Below are 23676 nucleotides of genomic sequence, written 5' to 3'. Positions count from 1 at the left end.
TCCTTGAAATAACACCAACTCTGGATGGCTCCCATTTCACTAAATGTCAATGAATAGTTCACTGTAAACTTATAAAAATTGTTTTAGATGGCAGGAAAAAGTTCAATCTCAAATTTATTATACAAGTGGAAAATAGTCTTGATGCCAAAATCAAACAAAAAACAGTGGAGGAGAAAAGGGTAGGTGTACATTTATCATACTCATAGCAATTGATTCAAGAATCCTAATCTAAATATTTGTAAATTGAGTTCAGTGACACATGAAACCAGTCAATCTTAAAGGAAATCAATCCTAAATATTCATTGGAAGGAATGATGCTGAAGCTCCAATACTTTGGCCACCTGATGGGAAGAGTTGACTCATTAGAAAAGACCCTGATGCTGGGAAAGATTGAAGGCAGGAAGAGATGGGGATGACAGAGGATGAGATGGTTGGATGGCCTCACAGACTCAGTGGACATGAGTTTGAGCAAGCTTTGGGAGATGGTGAAGAACCGGGGAAACCTGGCCTGCTACAGTTCATGGGGTCACAAACAGTCAGACTCGACTGAGCTAACAAACAACAACAACAACACATGAAAAAAATATTAATACAGAATGAACACATTTGGGTGAAATTATGAATGCAAAAAAGTATTTTAGTATCAATTAATTGATAAATGTAGCTTCATACAATGAAAGAAAAACTAAACTCTTTTATGCCCAAACTCAATAAAATTAGGAAAAGAACAACTGAATCCCAAAGAAATGCAATTTCATAGTTGCCTTTCTCCATTCCCAGTTAGAGGGGCCAGCCCCATACACTTTCATATGGAAACTTGTGTCTGAAGAGGCAAATCCCAGCAGAAACTTTCTTTTTAAAGAAAAGACAGTGGGAAAATTTGTAAAATAAAAACCTTTTCTTCTGTCTCTACACTCTTTGTGTTTGAACACTTCACTTTTCTTCAATTTCTTAAAAAACTGGTGGGGCTTCCTGAAATTCTATATGTCACTCCCTCTCCACTCCCACCCCATACACGCATCATACATCAGAACTCCATTTGCTCCCATGTTTTTTAAGTTCAGCCTTTAATGCAAATATTGTCATCTTACACATCTGTTCAGAAACCCTTGATGGTGTCCCCCATTTTAGGGATAAGTCTAAAATCTTTAGCATGCTAAATAAATATGTCTTCAAATTCCTCACAAGTACATTTTTGTGGAATGATATTATTTTAAGATTGTTGTAGACTTCACTGTTTGTGACCCAATGAACATTCATGCCATTCTCCTTCCTAAGAGAACTCATTTGTTGAAGATATATACTTGTTCCCTCTGCCCCCATGATGACCCGGGGGAAGGTGAATTCCATTGGCATAATCAACCTTAGGACAATCTTTGATATCTTTCCAGAGATTGGTGCAGCAGTGGACTACATTTCTACTACTATGACTGGTAGCAGTGAACTCAGAAACTTCAGGGAATTTTCCCATTTTGAAGAGAAAAAAATAAGAAGAGATAGGCTTCTCATTTTCCTCATGATGTGAAAGTGCGTGGAGCTGTGAAAATTAGAATGGCTATAGCTATCTTCCTACCAGCCTGAGAATGAATGCAGAATTTCTAATGTGTCCAGTGTTTTACAATGTTGTTGAACTGTTGAAACAACTGCCCTCAAGACAATGCCATTCTAGTCTTCCTTCATGTAGGAATATATGTTTTATTATTGATTAAACAGACTTGAGACTAAATTCTGTTTCTTGTAGGCAAAAATACCCTAAAATGTATGTAATATCAAACAGTGGCATTCATTGCTTCAGGAAGAAAGGTACATTTCTAAATAAATTATTTGTCATGTTTACAAGAGGTACTAGTCTTAAAGCAGAAACACTTTGAAAGCTAGGCTGTTTTACAGATGAATTTTAGCACACCAATGCAAAGAGTCTGAAAGATTCATAGCCTACAGTTTCCACCATGAAAACTACAGAGTGGGAAATAATGGAAAATTACACAAATGCTAGAATTTCTCCTGTAGAGAAAAGAAATGCACATTCAAAAGACTAGAGGAAAGAAGAGAGTAAGAATGTTTGAGGTGAGAAGACAGTGTGCTTACATCTACAAAGAGTAGTTAGGGTGACTGCACAACTAACAAAATGTCCAATTCCATTGTCGATTATCTATATTTTATGATATTGAAGTTAAAAGTAGACATTAAAATGTCATAGAGTAACCTTACAGAGACCTGCACACCTCAGCAGAGTGTAGCTGAGCAGGCCAATGGTCAGGAATAAAAGCAAAAAGCCTGAGGATGTTTGGGTGGATCAGATGGAAAAGCCTGCAAAGTGCATGGCCCAGGAGAATGGAGCCCATGACACAAGCATGGATTTCAGTATCTGATTCCAGTGCATGATTATTTAGAATGATTTGAGCAGAACAAATATGAGATTTGACTCAGCAGATGCCACCCAGAGAAACCAGTGGTTAAAGACAACCTACCCAAACTGGGCAATATTTATACTTCCCTGCTGACCTCCAATAACATGTGGGATCACCCTTGTTAATCTGGAAGTTAGTATATTCTGAAAGAGAATGATCAGCAAGAGAAAAAACCATAAATTACCAGCATCACTGTTCTTTAAACCTTAGCATTTGGAATGAGAAACTATGCTGATTTTTTTTTTAATTTTCTTTATTTATTTTAATTGAAAGATAGTTTACAATATTGTGATGACTTTTGCCATACATCAACATGAATTAGCCATAGGTATACATATGCCCCCCGCTAGCCTGAACTCCCCTCCTACCTTCCTTTCCACCCTATCCCTCAAGTTGTCACAGAGCACCAGCCCTGGGTGCCCTGCTTCATGCATCGAACTCTCACTGACCATTCATTCTACATATGGTAATGCACATGTTTCAGTGCTATTCTCCCAAATCATCCCACCCTCTCTTTCTCCTACTGAGTCCAGAACTCTGTTCTTTATGTCTGTGCATTCTTTGCTGCCCTGTATGTAAGATCATCAGTACCATCCTACTAGATTCCACATATATGTGTTAATATGCAATATTTGTCTTTCTCTTTCCATCTTACTTCACTCTGTATAATAGGCCCTAGGTTCATCCACCTCATTATAACTGACTCAAATGTGTTCCTTTCTATAGCTGAGTACTATTCCATTGGGTTTTCTCACAGGGAAAGATGATTGCATGTCCTACTCTACTGTCTTGCCCTTACCTCAACTTCTTTATCCATTTATCTGCTGATGGACATCTAGGTTGCTTAAATGTCCTAGTTATTGTAAATAGTGTTGCAATGAACATTGGGGTACTGATCTCTGCTTCCTCAATTCGTGTGATTGATTTCTATTGGAAGATAACCTTGTGTCTGTCTCTGGGTACTCTGATAACTAAGAAAGCTCAGGAGTTCACTGTTAGTCACTAATTATCAATCAACTACTTGTAGGAAAGATCCATCAATGAGTCTGAATTGACCCATTTACCTTAACTGACTATGAGAGTAAGCAGTCATTTTTAATAATTAAGTGCAGTTGAGGTAGAGGTCAGGTTTGCCAGGATGACCATGATGATTCCTCATGGAAGAGGTCCAGAATTTCATTAAAATGAACTCTTAAAAACATAGATGCAGAATTATTTTTCCAGACTCAAAGTTTGTGCACAGGTCATGTAAGAGATGCATATGTGCTAAGTCACTTCAGTCATGTCAACCTCTTTGCAACCCCATGGACTGTAGCCTGCCAGTCCTCTGTCCACGGGAGTCTCCAGGCAAGAATACTGGAGTCGGTCATCCTGCCCTCTTCCAGGGGATCTTCCCAACCCAGGGATCAAACCCACATCTCTTACCTCTCCTGCATTGCAGCCAAGTTCTCTACCACTAGCTCCACCTGAGATGGCTTGCTGTAAGTTAGAAAGCTAAGATTGTGGAGAAGTTATAGATGTGGTTGACTCCTACTTGATGATATTGAGGAAAGAGCTGCCAAAGTCTTCATTATGGTGAGTACCACTTTTTGAAAACAAAAATAGGAAAGAGAAACAGTATATCTGAAGCAGATAAGCATAAATAGAAAGTTGTGAAGTTAAAGATCCCAAAATGATTTGGAAAGATATAGGAGTAGGCAATGGCAACCCACCCCAGTACTCTTGCCTGGAAAATCCCATGGGCAGAGGAGCCTGGTAGGCTGCAGTCCATGGGGTCACGAAGAATCAGACACGAATGAGCGACTTCACTTCACTTTTCACTTTCATGCACTGGAGAAGGAAATGGCAACCCACTCCAGTGTTCTTGCCTAGAGAATCCCAGGGACTGGGGAGCCTGGTGGGCTTCCGTCTATGGGGTTGCACAGAGTTGGACACGACTGAGGCGACTTAGCAGCAGCAGCCACTGATAATGAGGGAAAAAGACAAAATAATGCGTGTTTTTAAGATTCTAGCTTATTGAACTATATAAAGGGGAATGTCATGAACCAAAATGCATTAAAAATGTTCTTTGAGGGATATTGATGAGGATGACTTTAGTTTTGAGCCTATAAAATTGAACATTCCTTTCTAAATTAGTCAGATTCCATGGTTAAACAAATGTTATATTCACTTATACAGAAGTGGTCTGGATTAGGTGATTTCTGTGTTTTTTTTTTTTTTTTCTTTTTAAGGAAGAAGGTGTAATATTTTTAATTCTGCTTCACACCACAGAGAACACAGTAACACACCCACAATGACACACACATATGTGCATACATACATATATACATGGTGAGAACACACAGATCTGTTTTTGATCCTCTTGTGTACCTTCTTCTCCAATTGAGTACTTAGTGGTGACAACCAACTTCAAGGCTAGGCAAAAAACGAATATGTTTGTTTTCTTAATCGTGCCCCACTCCCATCCTCCACCCCTTGAGTACTTTACTCTTCTCTGTGCATAAAGGGGAATGTCATGAACCAAAATGCATTAAAAATGTTCTTTGAGGGATATTGATGAGGATGAGTTTAGTTTTGAGCCTATAAAATTGAACATTCCCTAAATTTGTAACATTTAGGGAATGTTCTAATGTTTCTAACATTAGAAATGTTAGAAAAGCTTCTAAATGTTTCTAACATTTCTAAACACTTAGACACCATTATACATACTCTGTTCATTGAATTTGTCAACATTCTCAACAGGAAAGTAAGTTGTATGTGAATGTGTACTTCTTTCCAGAAATAAGAAGTTTTAAGGTTGTGGCTTCTTGACTTACAGTATAGCATATATTGCCTATTACTCAGAACATACTTCTATACATTAACTGACTGATTAACTTGTATATCTCCTCAATATGAACTTATCCCTTGTTATATTTCCTGTGTGTCCTAGTGTCTAGAACACAGTAGTATATGTTGACTTAATTAATGAATTAATTAGCTACTTGTAAAGAAGCTTGCCCCATGAGGGCTTTTGTGTACATATCAGAATATGTAAATGAAATGGTAACTTTTTAAATTAATCTACTTAGTATTCTGCCACCTAAATTGCCATTGTAAGTAAAGTTCAATTTTACCCAAACATTTGAAACTAACTCAGATTTCATAAACATTAGTCACTAATTCAGCATGCATTTGTTCAAATTCTGTCAAGATTTGTCTCTAACTCCTAAGCATCAATATAATCACTACTATTGCCAATGTGATTGTTGAAGGTTTTGTTCCTTTAAACACTCTGTGCTGCTGCTGCTGCTGCTAAGTCGCTTCCGTCGTGTCCAACTCTGTGCGACCCCATAGACAGCAGCCCACCAGGCTCCCCCTCCCTGGGATTCTCCAGGCAAGAACACTGGAGTGGGTTGCCATTTCCTTCTCTAATGCATGAAAGTGAAAATTGAAAGTAAAGTCGCTCAGTCGTGTCCGACTCTTTGTGACCCCATGGACTGCAGCCTACCAGGCTCCTCTGCCCATGGGATTTTCCAGGCCAGAGTACTGGAGTGGGGTGCCATTGCCTTCTCCGAAACACTCTGTAAACTAATCTAAATAGATCCTTTAAAAATCACTGACTTAGTTACATTTTCACTGCAAAGTGCATGCTTCCATTTCATCCCATGATCTCTTTATGTCATCCTTTACATATCCTTTTCATGTGTCCTACAATCATAGCCAAGAAATAGTGATATGTAAACAGCAATAGATGTGATCTCAAGTGAAACAAATGTGTAAGAGCAGTCATGCATAGTGAACACAGAAGCGCCAGATAAAGTTCTCCAGGTAATTGTTCCTACAGGACTAACATAGAAATGAGGCAGTAAATACCAGCAAACAGATTCAAGAACACTTTAGGTTGACCTCTTACTGACCAATTCTTTCACATTCTGTAACTGAACTCACCTAAACAATAGTTATTGTGGACTGTGAATGGAGTTTCTCTTTTGAATTATAAATAAACATCAATTGAAAGTTGTTTTCCTCCTATCATAGAATGAATGTGTATTAATAGCAGCCAAACCAAGCTTGCTGCTGCTGCTGCTAAGTCGTTTCAGTTGTGTCTGATTCTGTGTGACCCCATAGATGGCAGCCCACCAGGCTCCACTGTCCCTGTGATTCTCCAGGCAAGAATTCTGGAGTGGGTTGCCATTTCCTTCTCCAAAACCAAGCTTAAGGAAGTATTTTAAGATTCAAGTGCAGGTGACATGTGCAGATGGCCTGACAGAACTTTGTCGTATGTGATACTGGAGCTTGTTCACAATGTGGATCACAAATGAGAACTAGGGCAGTGTCTACAACAAAGAATTCAGGACACATGAAGTTATACCAACCAGAGTCATTAAAGGTCAAGACCAGCAGGAACTTAACTGATGTGCAGAGAAATACCTAAGAGAAGGAAAGCATCCACAACCTTAGAATTATAGTGTCCAAACTCTAAAGGCAAGGAAAAAGAGAAGGTTATACCTGTGGTCATGATGAAGCAATAAGTCACATTTCTAGAAAATTTGCATACGAAAAACTATTTTCTTCCCTAAACCTGAAGAATTTAAGTAGTTTTGATCGTGATTTATGATCAAATTACAAATGTCAAATTATATATATATGATTTATATGTCCAATACCCCAGTTATATTTTGTAAGTGAGATATATATATATATATATATATATACACATATATATGCTGTATATATATGCTGTGCTGTGGTCAGTGGCTCAGTCATGTCTGACTGTGACCACATGGACTATATAGCCCACCAGCCTCCTCTGTCCATAGAGATTCTCCAAGCAACATATATGTATGTATATATATGATTAGTAGTGTGATGTAAAGATTTCCAGTGGATCAGTCCGTGAAGAATGTGCCTGCCAATGCAGGAGACATAGGCTTGATCCCCTTGTTGGAAAGATCCCCTGGAGAAGGAACTGGCAACACAATCCAGTTTTCTTGCTTGGAGTATCCCCATGGACAGAGGAGCCTGGGGGGGCAAGGGGCTACAGCCTATGGGATCTCAAGAGTAAGACACAATTCAGTGGCTAAACAATCACCACTACATTAGTGTGATTACTTTATCGTATTAACTTTTGAGACTACAGTAGTAAAAATAACTTGAGTATAAGTTGTGAGACAGACATTTTACAAATATTTTGTCTAGGCTTTTAAAACACTTGAAAGATTAGTCTTATATTTCCTATATTATCAATGACAATCTAGATCTGAAACCTAAGTCCAAAAGTTTGCTCAAAAACAACAAGAAAAAGCAATTGGCAGAATAATTCAAAATGGAAAAAGAAACTATATTTCCAAAAGTTGAAGTCATCGTTCTACCTTCATTTTCCCACTATCAGACATAGATATAATCATGTATGATTTTATCCAAATTATGTTATATTGTTTATCTCTTAAGAGCTTATTGCCATCTGGATAATTTACATAACAGAAAAAAATAAGACAATTGCATGAGGAAATTACAACAGCTCTGAGTTAATTTGCAGATTCATGCTGTGCTTTGAATGGCCATGTGAAATAAGTCTGATGTCACCAATCAGCAAAGGGGAAATGGAATTCAAAGACGTAATTTTCACATGAAATTATGATCTTAAAATAATCTCTCCATGCTTTTCCCTCTCTTATGAAAATAAGTTTAAATAGAAGTAAATCAAATCAAGAATGCTACAATATCTTTTGAGCTATAAGTAAATTCTCTGGTACAGATATCCTATTAAATTTTCAATACACACACATGTATGTATATGACATATGGCATGTATGATTATCTATTATTTTCCATAGCATTTATTATATCATATAATGATTTACTATCTATATTATATATTTATTATATATGAATAATATGAAAGTGAAAGTATTAGTCACTCAATCCTGCCTGACTCTTTACAACCCCATGGACTGTAGTCCACCAGGCTCCTCTGTCCATGGGATTCTCCAGGCAAGAATACTGGAGTGGGTTGTCATTTTCTTCTCCAGGGGATCATCCTGACCCAGGGATTGAACATAAGTCTATTGCATTGCAAGCAAATTCCTTACCATCTGAGCCACAGGATGCTTATTAATAATACTTATACATTAATAATATATTTATTTAATATAAATAATATATTTATTAATATTATGTATAATATGCCTTGGTATATATATTAATGATAGCTCTGAATTTCTAAGATTCATAGGTACTACAATTTGGCTTTTTATTTATTTATTTTTGTGTGTGTGTGATTTTATTTTATTTTATTTTATTTTTTTAATTTTATTTTTAAACTTAACATAACTGTATTAGATTTGCCAAATATCAAAATGAATCTGCCACAGGTACACAAATGTTTGATGCCGCAATGGCAACCCACTCCAGTACTCTTGCCTAGAAAATCCCATGGACAGAGGAGCCTGGTAGGCTGCAGTCCATGGGGTCGCTAAGAGTCGGACATGACTGAGCGACTTCACTTTTACTTTTCACTTTCATGCATTGGAGAAGGAAATGGCAACCCACTCCAGTGCTCTTGCCTGGAGAATCCCAGGGACAGGGGAGCCTGGTGGGCTGCTGTCTATGGAGTCGCACAGAGTTGGACACGACTGAAGCGACTTAGCAGCAGCAGCAGCAGCATTGTCATTATCATCCATGCAAAGTACATAACATTAAGACAGAATCAGTAACACCAAAATATAGAACAGAATTAATCTCCCAACTTCACTTTCCAAACAGGTGCAGTGATACCAATCACATGCTGAAACTTAACTGGTAAGATATATTAAAATAGCTTTTAATTGCTTTTTTTACAGATACATGTATCTATTCTTTTTCAAATTCTTCTCCCATTTGGATTATTACAGAATATTGAGAAAACTTCCTTGTACTATACAGTTGGCCTTGTTGATTATTTGTTTTGAACATATTAATAACAGTGTGTACATGTCAATACAGTGGAATTTAGTGGGAAGACTAAAGACACAGTGATTAGCAAAGACATTCCAATATACCCTGGAATGCAACTGAAAGCAAAGCAGCATGCCCTCAGCAGGCCAGAGAACCGCAGGTTAAGTGGCCCTGAGCTGTTGTCAGACTAAGGTGACTTGTTTAGCAAAAGTTCTAAACGTAATTCCACGTTTTTCACTCTCCAGCTATGGAACAGAGTGCTGGAAATCCATCAGTCTTTTAGGCTATAGATGCTCAAACAGGTGGGAGCAATGCAATGGAGCGTCACTATTTCGTTCTCACTGTAGCCACGGGAGACAAGAAGGAGATTGTGGAGGAGAGTTCAGTATCTTAGACTCTCAAAACAGGGGCAAGCATCCAAGTCAGTAAATGATGTTGTTCCCACTCTGACTGATAATTCTAACAACCTGTCATACTTTATGAATGTACTGATTTATATCATTCAAGCTTGCCTAGTCTAAATTGGTAGTTTTGGTAATGGGACTCTGGAATCTATACATTTTCAAAAAGTCACAACCCCACAAAAAAAAATTATAATGAAGATCCAATTTTCAGAATCACTGATTTATTCAAGCCCTCTTTTTACCCCTAAAAGTGAAAGTGAAAATCGCTCAGTCATGTCCAACTTTTTGTGATCCCATACACTCCATGGAATTCTCCAGGCCAGAATACTGGAGTGGGTAGCCTTTCCCTTCTCCAGGGGATCTTCCCTACCCAGGGATCAAACTCAGGTCTCCCACATTGCAGGCGGATTCTTTACCAGCTGAGCCACAAGGGAAGCCCTTTGCCCTAAAACTCACCACTCTAGTCACTACTGCAGCCTTCCTCCGTCCATGGGATTTTCTAGGCAAAAGTACTAGAGTGGGCTGCCATCGCCTTCTCTGTGCTATTTATATATCCCTGAAGAATAGATGTCTGATTTTGCCCTGAAAGAGCTAATGGCGAAAAAATTAATGGAAAGGGAAAAATTGCATTACATTATCTAGCAACAAAGGTAATAATGAAGCTGTGTTCCTTTGGCATCACTGACAGCCTGTTTTATTTATTTTTTTTCTTTTCTTTATCATTTGTATAAAGTACACATTGCTGATGCTCTGTTCTCCCATCTTTAGAATCCCCTTGTGTTTCCAACATCCTTTCCTTATATTGAGTAATTTGATCCCAGATTCCAGGAAACTCTACACACACACACACATACACACACACACATGCACACACACATACACAATAGTACTCTACTTTTCAATGAACCCCATTTATCAGGACCAAATAGTCCAGAAATCCATGGCTAGATGCAATTAACAGAATAGCCAAGCTACACACTAAGTTCTCACAAAGAAATAGAAAGAACCCAATGAGGCAGATGATAGGAAACTGGGTTTCAGAATGAAGTACATGATAAAGCATATTTCTGATCTGGATTATTTTTGCTACATTATCATGCTTAATAAAACAAAACTTGGTCTATGGTCCCACCTAGGGAAGCAAGTAGTCCCAGAACATGCAAGTTAAGCTGCTTAACAGGACTGCTGGAGGAGATACTACCATCACAAGTATTTTCAGATGATTGGACGTTTTCCTCCCTGATGTTGATTAGGCTAAAGTCAATGCTTTATACTCCCATTTAGAATAATAAATTATTTCAATATTTTTCTTATTTCTGGTTGGTCCACATTTTTCTAATATCCTAAATACAATATTATGAATCATTTTTGCTACCTCTGATTGATACAATTGTACATTTTACTATATCCTAAAGCAAAGATGCTAAAGCTGAAACTCCAGTACTTTGGCCACCTCATGCGAAGAGTTGACTCATTGGAAAAGACTCTGATGCTGGGAGGGATTGGGGGCAGGAGGAGAAAGGGACGACAGAGTATGAGATGGACGGATGGCATCACTGACTCGATGGACATGAGTCTGGGTGAACTCCAGGAGTTGGTGATGGACAGGGAGGCCTGGCGTGCTGTGATTCATGGGGTCACAAAGAGTCAGACACGACTGAGCGACTGAACTGAACTGAAAGTAGTAACTCCACCCAGCAGTCACTCAGCAGCCCCTTAGAACAAAACAAGCAAGCAAAATAACTAACAAAAAATATAAATTCTCTTCTGTTGTTGAGAAATTCCTATTTGGTTTCAGAAAAAAAAAAGTTGGCTAGTTAATCATTCCACCAAATCAGTCCACAAAAATGTATGCTCAAATAGTAACTATCTGTATAAACTAAATCTGAAACTTAGATACTATCTTACCCTAATATTGCAGAATAATAATAAAATCCAGTTCTCAGGGTTTTTTGAAAGGAACAAATAAATTAATTCAAATATGGTCATCAGAAATCTTGGTTTAATATTATAGTTGACATGACTTATGTTGAAGATAACTTTCATATTATGAGACAATTGATTTATGTTTCAATCATCTCTTTGAAATGAATTTATCCATCTATTTATTGATTTGTATCAATTAAAGAATTTTTTTTAATGTGTCCTATATTTCAGACAATGTTCTAGGCACTGGGAATTTTAGAGAGATTAAGGTAAAGATCCCTGCCATCGTGGAGACTAATTAAGGAGAACACCACACATTCATAAGCAATCACACAACATAAGAACATAGAATGTTCTCAAGAATGATAAACATCAGTAATGAAATAAAGCCAGGGTAGGGAAAGAATAAATTTGGGGCTGCATGTTAGGTGCTATGATCCAGGAAATTCTATTTGATAATTTCACCTTTTAGCAGAGATTTGAACATATTGAAAGAACAGTGCACATAGCTGGTAAGAGACAATTTCAGTGAAAAAAGCAAATGTGAAAGCTCAGTGCATTCTTGACATGAATGAAGAAATGAAAGTGGTCAATTAAGATGAAATGAGCAATGGGTAAAGAGCTAAGACATGATATTGGAGAATTATTCAGGAGCCAAACCAGGTAGGGCTTTGAGGAAAATAGTAAGAAACTTAGAGTTGGAAATGAAGAAATGAGGGCTTTAGAAGAAATGTTTTTCTTTCCTCTAAAAAGATAAATTTGAGCATATATCTGCTTTGAAAATCTTATATACAGAATATTTACTAACTAAAGAGTTAAAACCTCTGAAATCACAAGATGAAAAAGAGAAATAAAATACATTTGGTAAAGTAGTATACATTTAAAATGGATGAACTAAAGCTGGTTTAAAAAATAATATACACAGCAGTTTAATAACATCATAGTTTTAACATTGAGTGATTAATGGTTTATAAATTATTTACTCATATTAAGATTGCATAATATTTTGTCAACTCTTTACCTGTGCATTCTTTACCCATCACTGAGTGATTCAAATTATACATTATGTTGTTGTTTTAAGGAGAAGTGTATGTAATATCACAACTATATTCCCCATTCACAGACAGCACATCTCAGGCAACTCATATCATACAGGGTGCTTTTTCTCAGTCAGAAACCTTAGTTCTCAAATGTTCAGCTTAAAATCCTGCAGCAGTGTATGTGATGTGAGAATTGCATTGTGTGCAAGTCAAACCATATCATTTCCTTAACTTCAAGAAGTGCAAGCATTAAGGATAACTTTGCTTTCCACTGGGACAGTCAGAAAAACTGAATTTATCTTACCTGCAGATTTTTTGTTTTTGGTCCAAAAGGAAATAATGCATTTAATAACAGTATTATTTATTATCATATATTATGTATACTATTTAGTACAGGGGCTCCCAACCTCTCCCCCAACCAGTCCATGGAAAAATTGTTTTCCCTGAAACTGGTCTCTCGTGACAAAATGTTGGGAACCACTGATTAAGTACATAAATTATACATATGATACTCATTGATGTATGTTTCATATGTGTATGTGCATATATAAATAAAATAAGGAGCATTTAAACACATACACACAGACATAATGTGTGTATTTATAGTAAACATCCTGTCCATATTCCCCTTTGTCATGACTTCCAACAGCAATATCTGGATCTCTTTACCAAGGGGCTTTCTCTTACCCCTGGAACACTCAATTCTACTCTTGGGGCAGACTGAAAGTTCCAAGGAACTAATGTCCTTAATAGCGATAAATGGATGATAGTGCACAAACATTTCACCTTCCTCTCTTCTCTGTTGATGACTTTGAACCCTCTTGTTACCAGAGTTTCCAGGAAAAGTAAGCTCTACTTGTAACTTCCTTTATAGTCTAACCTTTACTGACTTCCACCTCTTATTCATTCAAATACCTCATTCTTCTACCAGTGTTTCCTGGGTTCTCTAGCTGAATGAAGTACATCTGTTTGATTCCTTCTTTTAGAGTTGCCTTTGGGGGAAAGCCAATCTTAACAATGAAATACAAAAATGCATGTAAGGTTTAAAAACTGATGTAAATGCTGTGAAAGATATTGCACTCACTAGATATCCATGTATTACCTGGCACTTTACATTCCCCCTTGAGGTTGAATTGAAGACAAACAAATACTTCAGGACAGAGGAATGTGACTGGAGTGGTGTATTTCTGATTTAGGCCATGGCAGATAAAAGCTAATCAGCTTCTTCCATCTTACTTTTCTTCTACCTTCTTACACTGGAGGCCAAATACCCTCCATTGCATTAAAGGGAGCCACTGCTTATTTGATTTTTTCATTACTGAGAATTGTTATTTTTTGTGTGTGTGTTAGGCCACAGAGAAATTAAAATTCATGTCTGCCTTATAGTGACCTAACATTATAATAACTAAAATATGGTAGCACTAAGTGGAGATCTGATGGAAAAAAATCTCAAATATAGGTCATTCTCTTTGTGATAAGAAGTAACACATATCGTAAACTGAGACCAACATATTGTAAACTGTACTTATTTTTTATTACTGCCAATCAATTCCTCATGGGCTTCCCTGATGGTTCATTATGCCTTAGAATTGTGGTGCTGGAAAAGACTCTTAAGAATCCCTTGGACAATATTGTAGTGGTTTTGCCATACACTGACATGAATAATTAGCCTCCAATTAAAATAAATAAATTTATATTAAAAAAAAAAGAATCCTTTGGACAGCCAGGAGATTCAGCCAGTCAATCTTAAAGGAAATCAGTTCTGAATAATCATTTAAAGGACTGATACTGAAGCTGAAGCTCCAATAATATGGCCACCTGATGTGAAGAGCCAACTCACTGGAAAAGACCCTGATGCTGGAAAATATTGAGGACAGGAAGAGACTGGGACAACAGAGGATGAGCTTGTTGGATGGCATCACCTTTTCATCAGTCATGAACTTGGGCAAACTGAGGGAGGCAGTGAAGGACAGGGAAGCCAGGTGTGCTCGAGGCCATGGGTTCGTGAAGAGTTGAACACAACTTAATGACTGGACAACAACAGTCAGTGCTTCACCTCAGCTCTTAGCCATGTTATGACAGGCAACTAAGTTGGCGTTTCTAAGTCTCAATTTCTACATCTACATAATGAGTTTATAGTGTACTGGTTGCATGGGCTATTTTAATAATGTGATGAGACAGTACATATAACATTCTTAGAAATAATTTTGAACACAGAATTTTCAATAAATGTTCATCATTATATTGTTTTTCTTTTACTTGTATATACATAAAATAGATGTGCATATATCATGTGTATAATTATATTTTTTTTGTTATTTGTATCCTAGTCATATTGAATTTCTCTCAACAAATCCAAAATACAGAATTTCTCATCAATATAGTTTTATCCCATCAAAAAATTTTCCCAAATACAGAAGAAATCTTATTTATTATAATTATTCAATTTGTTCCTGTTCAAAAATTTAGTTAAAAGTTGAAACTATTTCAGTAGAAATGCAAAGCTTTCTAATGTTGAGTGACTAAAAGAAATACACTTGAGTCTATAGGAAAAAATAGTTCTCTATTACTAAAGAGTTATTAATTTTAAACATTTTACTCCGAACATTGAAAAAAGTGGTTATAATCATTGTCAAAATAAGTAAAATAACCCTAGTATTCCTAATGTGTGATATTATGGGAACAATATGGTGTTTATTCAACTATGATTTACCTATCAATAAAATAATGAAAATATTTATTTTTTGGGCATGGAACAATTCTTTTGTACAGGAGTATTGTCTCTCAGAAAGCTGAAGAATCTAATTATGCTAGACAAGCAGGATTTTGCCTCCATATAATTTCACTGGACAAAATAATATGTTTCATTTGTTGTTCAAGCTTTAAAACAAGACAATATAATTGTGCAGAACTGTAAAAAGACCTCAGAGAGCAATAGGGATTGATGAAAACCATCATTCCACAGGCACTAAAGAAATTTGCCCTGATATTGCCCTTCCTTTCTGATAAACATTCAATCCTAAAAGTAGTCTTAAAATTGGCTTGTGGATGAACATTAACATTATTGGTAAAACTTAGGAAAATGGAAAATGTTCTCTTAATATTGCATATCAGCATGAAAATTTTACTACATTATTAGAAATGCATTCCTTTGAGAATTATTTAGTAAAAGCAACCCCAAATATAATTGCAGCAATTGTGTTCTACCCTACAATGTACGTTTGTGACATTATTTACTATAATTTGTCACAATGAAAACTGTACCAGGGAGACTAAGTAACCCTTTGGAAAGTTGTGCTCTTTTAAGCCACTTGGATATTATTTAGGAAATTAGCACACATTATACTGAACGATATACTTGAGAATTAGAAAAGTCAGTAAAGTTTTCAAAAATTCTAACTTGTGAGATTATGACTGAAATGGCCATATTACTTCAGCTACGTATTTGCAAAGAAGGATCTTATTTACTAATAAGAAATGAAATTTTTCTTTGATTCAGCTACCTCAGTTTCTGAAAAGAAGATGGTATATATGTTTACATAGGTAAATAAAATAAATATTATGCAAAATTTTACAAAGATAAATATTTCTACAAACTTTGGAAGTAAATTGATGAACTCATTACTGACTGGGTGGCTATATATGTTAAATGGAGGGAAATAATCCATGTCCATTATCATGGGTCCATTAGGAGCTCAAATTTGCCTGTATTTCAGAGTCTTAGAAAATGAATATTCGAATTCCTATAAAACATGTTTTTTTCCACTATTATATGCATACTTCCCAATACATATCTGGAGAAAGCAATGGCAACCCACGCCAGTACACTTGCCTGGAAAATCCCATGGACGGGGGGCTTGGTAGGCAGCAGTCCATGAGGTCGTGAAGAGTCGGACACGACTGAGTGACTTCACTTTCACTTTTCACTTTCATGCATTGGAGAAGGAAATGGCAACCCACTCCAGTGTTCTTGCCTGGAGAACCCCAGGAACAGGGGAGCCTGGTGGGCTGCCGTCTATGGGGTCGCACAGAGTCGAACACAACTGAAGCGACTTAGCAGCAGCAGCAGCAATACATATCTGATTTATTGTAATTTGAGTTCTTATAAAATTTAACAAAGATGTTTATCATTTCTATTTGACAATGTAAAAAATATTACTTACAATGTTTAATGTAGTAGGCTGCTTAAGAGTTACTGATTAATTCTTTATGTCTATGCATAGTGTAAGTTCACTGTTTCCTGCATTTTGGCTAATTTTTCGTGTCAAATTTGCTGGGCCTCAGTTTGTTTAGACACTGGGTCCAACAATACTCTGGGTGTGCCGGTAAGCATCATTCTGGATGAGCTTAATATTTGAATCAATCAGTACACTGAATGAAGTATTTCCTCCTTAGTATGAGTGCATGCATGCTCAGCTGTGTCTGACTCTTGATCCCATGAAATCAAATGAAGACCTTAGCTGGGACATTGGTCTGTTCCTTCCACAAGACTCAAACTGAAACATTAGCTGTTCTTGGGTCTCAAACTTCCTGTCTTTCAAACTGGAGCTTTCACGTCTCCGAGTGCCCAGACCTTCAGATCAGACTGAAACTACACTATTGGCTCCTTTGGATCTCCAGCATAATGTCAGACTTTAGGACTTCTCAGCCTCCATAGATCATGTGAATTCTGTTCACGTTTAAGAGCAGAAAGAGTTGAAGTCAAGTCAGAAATAACACTATCCTGAACCACACATATAGCTAGCTGTCTTAGAAACGTCTTGTATATGTGTGTGTGTTTTCAGACTGTATTACACACAACAGAGTGCTGAACTAACCTGTTCACTGAAATATCACTGATCTGAATCAGATGTCCAATTTTGAATCTTCTAAGCAACCTTTATTCTTGTGTCCTAAGAGACGGTGTTGCATGCAGCACAGAACAGTGAACTAATATAGTCCTCGCAGTCAAAGGAACACACCTAGCAGAAAGGAGCTGGGGGAGCAAGAGAGGGCTAAACAAGCTATCAATAGCTGTTCTTCCTCAGACTGATGATGAAACATGTGTTCACCGTAAACACAGAAAGTATTCTCAGAACGCTGTTCTACAGAGTTTATTATCTTGATGGCTACAATTCTTGTACCTATTTCCCTTTAAGTAATGTACATTTAATTTAAAATATTTGAAACACTGTTTGACTTTTTTTTTTAATTTAATTTTATTTTTAAACTTTACATAATTGTATTAGTTTTGCCAAATATCAAAATGAATCCGCCATAGGTATACATGTGTTCCCCATCCTGAACCCTCCTCCCTCCTCCCTCCCCATTCCATCCCTCTGGGTCGTCCCAGTGCACCAGCCCCAAGCATCCAGTATCATGCATCGAACCTGGACTGGCACTGTTTGACTTTTGTTTTCAGAAAATACACATTTTATTTGTAAATTAAACATCCCTATAAGCTAGAGAAATTCATTTTTAGAACATTATCTATTGAAATTTCTATTCTACAAATATCTGTATCATAATTAGTATATCCTTCTTGATACAACTCATTAGTAAATTTTTTCAATAAACATTAAAGTCCTTGGCAAAATAAAAGCTGATTTTTCTCTTACTACTGGTGTTTTAGAAAGCTGATATTTAATAAGAGTTGTTAGTCTAAAATAAATCATCTTGAAATCCATTTCTATTAACATGTTTTGTTGTATTCAACCAAAGTAATAATCAGGAATAATTTTATTGTATAGATTCTAGTGATTTATTTATTCATTCACTTAAGAAAGCTTCATTAAATACTTATGACTAAAAAAGTTTACTTAACTTTATTCTGCATGTAAGAGTTCCAACACTTATATTACAAAATAGATTCTGAACCTGGTATTCATACCAAGACTGTGTATACAGTTGTAGATCACATCCCTTAGCCTTATATGTATTTCTTTCTTCTGTTTTGTTTGCATAGATATTTTGGAAAATGGTATTATTAATCATGATGCTGCTACTTTTATTCCACTATCTCAAGAGTGTGTTTTAATTTATGATTCATAAGAATGGAATAATTCATGGGGCAGAAAACAGTTATCAAGAGAAAATTGATAACTGCCTATAGCATTCATCCGGATAAACATTCTTCTTGGGTTCATATCTGATTAACTCAGATCTACATCTTACAGAACTAATCCAAATACAAATTTCCTATCGTTAGGCCAAGTTAAAAAAAAATAGCAGATTATTTTGTGAGTTCCATAATGTTGCTCAAGAAGCAGATATATTTTAGCCAGAAACTTTATGCCTCCATATTTAATGCACTTGTGGGTTGAAGATTTATCAAATTTCTTTTCCCATGAAACTACTACAGATAATGACTGTTCATGTCGGTTAATTACTTCCTAGAGTGTATTGAAAGTACTAAATCTATGGTTTTTTTGCAGAAAGGTGGGCTACAGTCCACAGGGTCACAAAGAGTCAGACACAACTGAAGTGATTTAGCACTTACACACATCACAATCTTAGGTTAATAACATTTGTTTTCCAGATTATCAAAATTATAAAAATAAAGTCTATAAAATAATTAAAATCATTTTTCATAAAAGCTTAGCAATCATTCACAAACTATCAAATGTAAAAAATCAGAGAAGGAAAATGTTTATAATATCAATATGCTAGAATAAGCAAGAATTTAATTAAATTTAATTCTCTGCTGCTTTAAGTGTTTGGATCAATAAATAACCAAAAACCTGTAATAACCATATTAAAATTTCAGAGTCATCAATAATACAAGATGTTTTCAAAAATCAGAGCACTAGACAGGGTTTTAAGAGAAATGGAGATTATTTTAAATAACTCCTGTTTGCTAAGTCTCCGCAGACATTCCCTTATCTTTGCAGATCAACAAGCACCTCGCCTTAACAGAAATACTTTGCCCGTCTGAGTTTTCTCCATCTCCTTATGTTTCCTTTTAAGGTGGCAACAGATATTTTAATAGATTAAGTTTTAATCTTAGGAGTCATGTCTAGAGAAAAAGTCCATTATTTCAAAGAGAAAGCAGCCAAATACACAGTTGTGTTCTGTGGGAATGAGGGGGATTTATCAGGCTAAACTCCTTTGGTGGGTTTCCAGGGCAATAAAACAACCTAAAAAATAAAATAAAAATAAATAAATAAATAAAATCTTTAATATTGTTCAAGAGGTCCCACTTGGGCTGGCAAATGAGTTTTCTCATCTAATGACACTTTCCTTCTCAATCAGACTCTGCTTTTTTGTGATATTCCTAGAGGATTCGGTTGGCTTGGAATACTATTCACTGCATGTACTTTTTCCTCCTTGCAGGCCCATGGCAGCTAGCACAGCACTTTTCCACAAAGTAATCCAAGCTGATTCGACCGATAGTTCAGAAATGATTTATGAGATTAGACCTACTTATCACCCAGAGTCTGAAATTCTATGAGACAGTTTCAATGCCATGGAATAGCTTAGTTACTGAAAACTGTACAGTGATTTAAAAATCTCCAAAGCTTTCTTGGGAACATCCGGAAAGAATGGCATGTTAATAGTGCTCTTCTCAATACTCATTATACAGTCTAAACTGAAAGACAGAAGGTAAATATCAGTCTAATATGGAGAGAAGTTTTTCAACACAAATCTGAAAAAGTCCACTAGTACTCCCAAGTTGGAAAGCTAGAAATAACTATAGTCATAAAAAGAGGAAGATCTTTATAGGAATTCTTTCAAAAAAATACACATTATCTATATATGGCATTTATAAGGGTATAGGGGGCCAATCCATAGGTCACATGATAGAGAAAGCTCATGAGGTTATGCATTACTGCTGCTGCTGCTGCTAAGTCACTTCAGTCGTGTCCAACTCTGTGAGACCACATAGACGGCAGCCCACCAGTCTTGCCCGTCCCTGGGATTCTCCAGGCAAGAATACTGGAGTGGGTTGCCATTTCTTTCTCCAATGCATGACAGTAAAAAGTGAAAGTGAAGTCGCTCAGTCATGTCCGACCCTCAGTGACCCGGATTCATCAATATGCAGGGCTCTTTTCTTCTGGAGAACTGAACCCAGGAAGGGTACATTACCTTCCCACTTGTTAGGGTCATGTGACAAATTCCAATGATGGTCTTTGATGCGTCAATTTTGGGTTGAAGCATAAAAAGATAAGACTTTATTTTGTTAGCATCTCCTAGATACATATCATAGAAACCTATGTTCCAAATAGTACAGAAGGTGAGAAAATCAAGAGCTGTAATTTTACAGTATTTGAAGACTAACCAATTAACTTGTCACAGTTTCATTTTTGAAAAATGATCAATCACCAGAAAATATAATGTACATACTTACTCAACTTATTCATATGTTACTTATATTTTAAATTACTCCAGATTTTTGAACTGCTATCAATTGGACTGCCTCTCTCAAGTTATATATTTGAAAACTGACTTGAAAAAGAACTATCTAGAAACTGGAAATAAACGCTGTTTAATAATTTCTGCCAACCTCAATGACCAAATTACACTTTCTTTTTTTTATTATTTTTAGTATAAACCAGAGCATGCATACATTGAAAAGTTTTTTTTATTTATTTTGTTGATTTCAGAGTAGACTTTATAATTCACCATGCAAATATATATATATATATACACAAACACACACATATGGCATCACAGTGCTATATGTTTGTCATATAGCTTACATTAAAATCACAGAAAAAGTTAAAAATGGAAATATATTGTTTGGATGATAGCAGAACACTTGAGACTCCTGGGTCAGAGACAAATGACTTTATCCCTCACAGTACAACAAAGAGCAGGAGCTTCATGTTCACATAGGTTCCCCTTGCCCACAAGTCCCATGGGAAATATCCCAAGGGAATGCTGCTGTACAGTGAGTTTTGTCCAGTTGAGGAGCCAGAGGTTCAGAAACCCCCAATATTTTAAAGGGACTTCTAGCAGATCAGTCTAGCCTTTGTTCCAGAGACAGAATTTTTATTATCTCAATCAGGAAACAAGTCTGCCCTGTCTCTAAGAGATGATAATACTGCTGTTCTAAGACTATTATTCTATTCTTAAAAATAGAATCTTGGAAAAAACCTTCCAACATCTCTATTAGGCACTGCAAGTGATTCATGGAGAATTCTCTTTTAACAGACAATGTCTCCAAATGCCCAGGTATCTGAATGACTGAGAAGCTGATGTTACCCTGTTAACTCATAACTGATATATAACCTGATAGGTAAATTTTTTTTTCTGTTTTAAGCCACTGAGATGTGGGGGTCAACTGAATGTTCTAATATGATCTAGTAGTAGTAGTAAAGGCCCATCTAGTCAAAGCTAAGGTTTTTCAAGTACTCATGTATGGATGTGAGAGTTGGACTATAAAGAAAGCTGATCACCAAAGAACTGATGCTTTTGAACTGTGGTGTTGGAGAAGACTCTTGACAATCCCTTGGACTGCAAGATCAAACTAGACTGTCCTAAAGGAAATTAGTCCTGAATATCCATTGGAAGGACTGATGTTGAAACTGAAGCTCCAATACTTTGGCCACCTGATGCAAAGAACTGACTCATTGGAAAAGACCCTGAGGCTGGGAAAGATTGAAGGTGGGAGGAGAAGGGGACGACAGAGGATGAGATGGTTGGATGGCATCACCGACTCTATGGACATGAGTTTTCATAAGCTCCAGGTGTTGGTAATGGACAGGGAAGCCTGGTGTGCTGTGGTCCATGGGGTCACAAAGAGTCGGACACCACTGAATGACTGAACTGAACTGAACTGAGAAATAGTAATGTTAGTTGCTCAGTCGGTTTTGATTCTTTGCAACTCCATGGACTGTAGCCTGTCAGGCTCCTCTGCCCTCAGGATTCTGCAGACAAAAATACTGTAGTGGATCACCCTTCCCTTCTCCAGGGAAATCTTCCCAACCCAGGAATGGAACCCAGGTCTCCTGCATTGCAGGCAGATTCTTAACCATCAGAGCTACCAGGGAAGCCCAATACTTTGGACACCTGATGCAGAGAACTGACTCATATGAAAAGACCCTGATGCTGGGAAAGATTGAAGGAGGTAGGAAAAGGGGATGACAGAGGATAAGATGGTTGGATGGTATCACTGACTCAATGGACATGAATTACAGTAAACTCTGGGAGTTGGCTATGGACAGGGAGGCCTGGCATGTGGCAGTCCATGAGGATGCAAAGAGTCAGACACGACTGAGCAACTGAACTGAACTGAACTGAACTGACAGAATAGAATCCTAAAATGATATTCATTTTCATCCTACATATAAAATTGACAGTGATTTCATTTCTACTACTAGTACAATATATTGGAGTGTATTTCTAGTAGAAATATTAATAAAGACATTGAACAATCAGTATAACACAAAGGTTACTGTTTGTAATCAACCCTAGACCCAAGACGCAGAGGCAACAGTGCTCCTTTTGTAAAACATATCTATATATACCGCAAGTGACATTTTGACACAGAGAGAGATGTTCATCTGAAATTTCCTGTTCAGAAATTTCAAAGGGTTTCAGCAATATAGTAACCACTCAACACCCTGGTAGAACTACTTCCTGCTGATTTCAAAGAAATCTCTGCAATCAGTGTCTTGAAACCGAAAGCAAACCTACTTTGAAGAAAAAAAATAGTAAATGTTTACTTACTAGGTTGAAAAACTGAAAAAAAAAATAACTATAAACCTATATTTTTATTTTGATCTTGTATTATACTTAATGTTTACACAGTAACTAGATACATGCTGAGAAACCAGGAGACTGTCATGCACTCATGAGCATTCTGTTTCTGGAAAATAAATAGTATGTGGTTGTAAAAGATCGCTGATATCTGTACAACTTGATGACTCCAGAACATTTATAGACTCTGCAGCTGCAACTTGGCTACTAATTCAAATATTTATTGTTGTTCAGTTGCTAAGTCATGTCTGACTCTTTGGGATCTCATGGACTTTAGCACGCCAGGCTCCTCTGTCC

The sequence above is a fragment of the Bubalus bubalis genome, chromosome 1 (assembly GCF_019923935.1).
Source record: "Bubalus bubalis isolate 160015118507 breed Murrah chromosome 1, NDDB_SH_1, whole genome shotgun sequence".
Classification (NCBI taxonomy): Eukaryota; Metazoa; Chordata; class Mammalia; order Artiodactyla; family Bovidae; genus Bubalus; species Bubalus bubalis.
Note: the sequence above shows the minus strand (reverse complement) of the source record.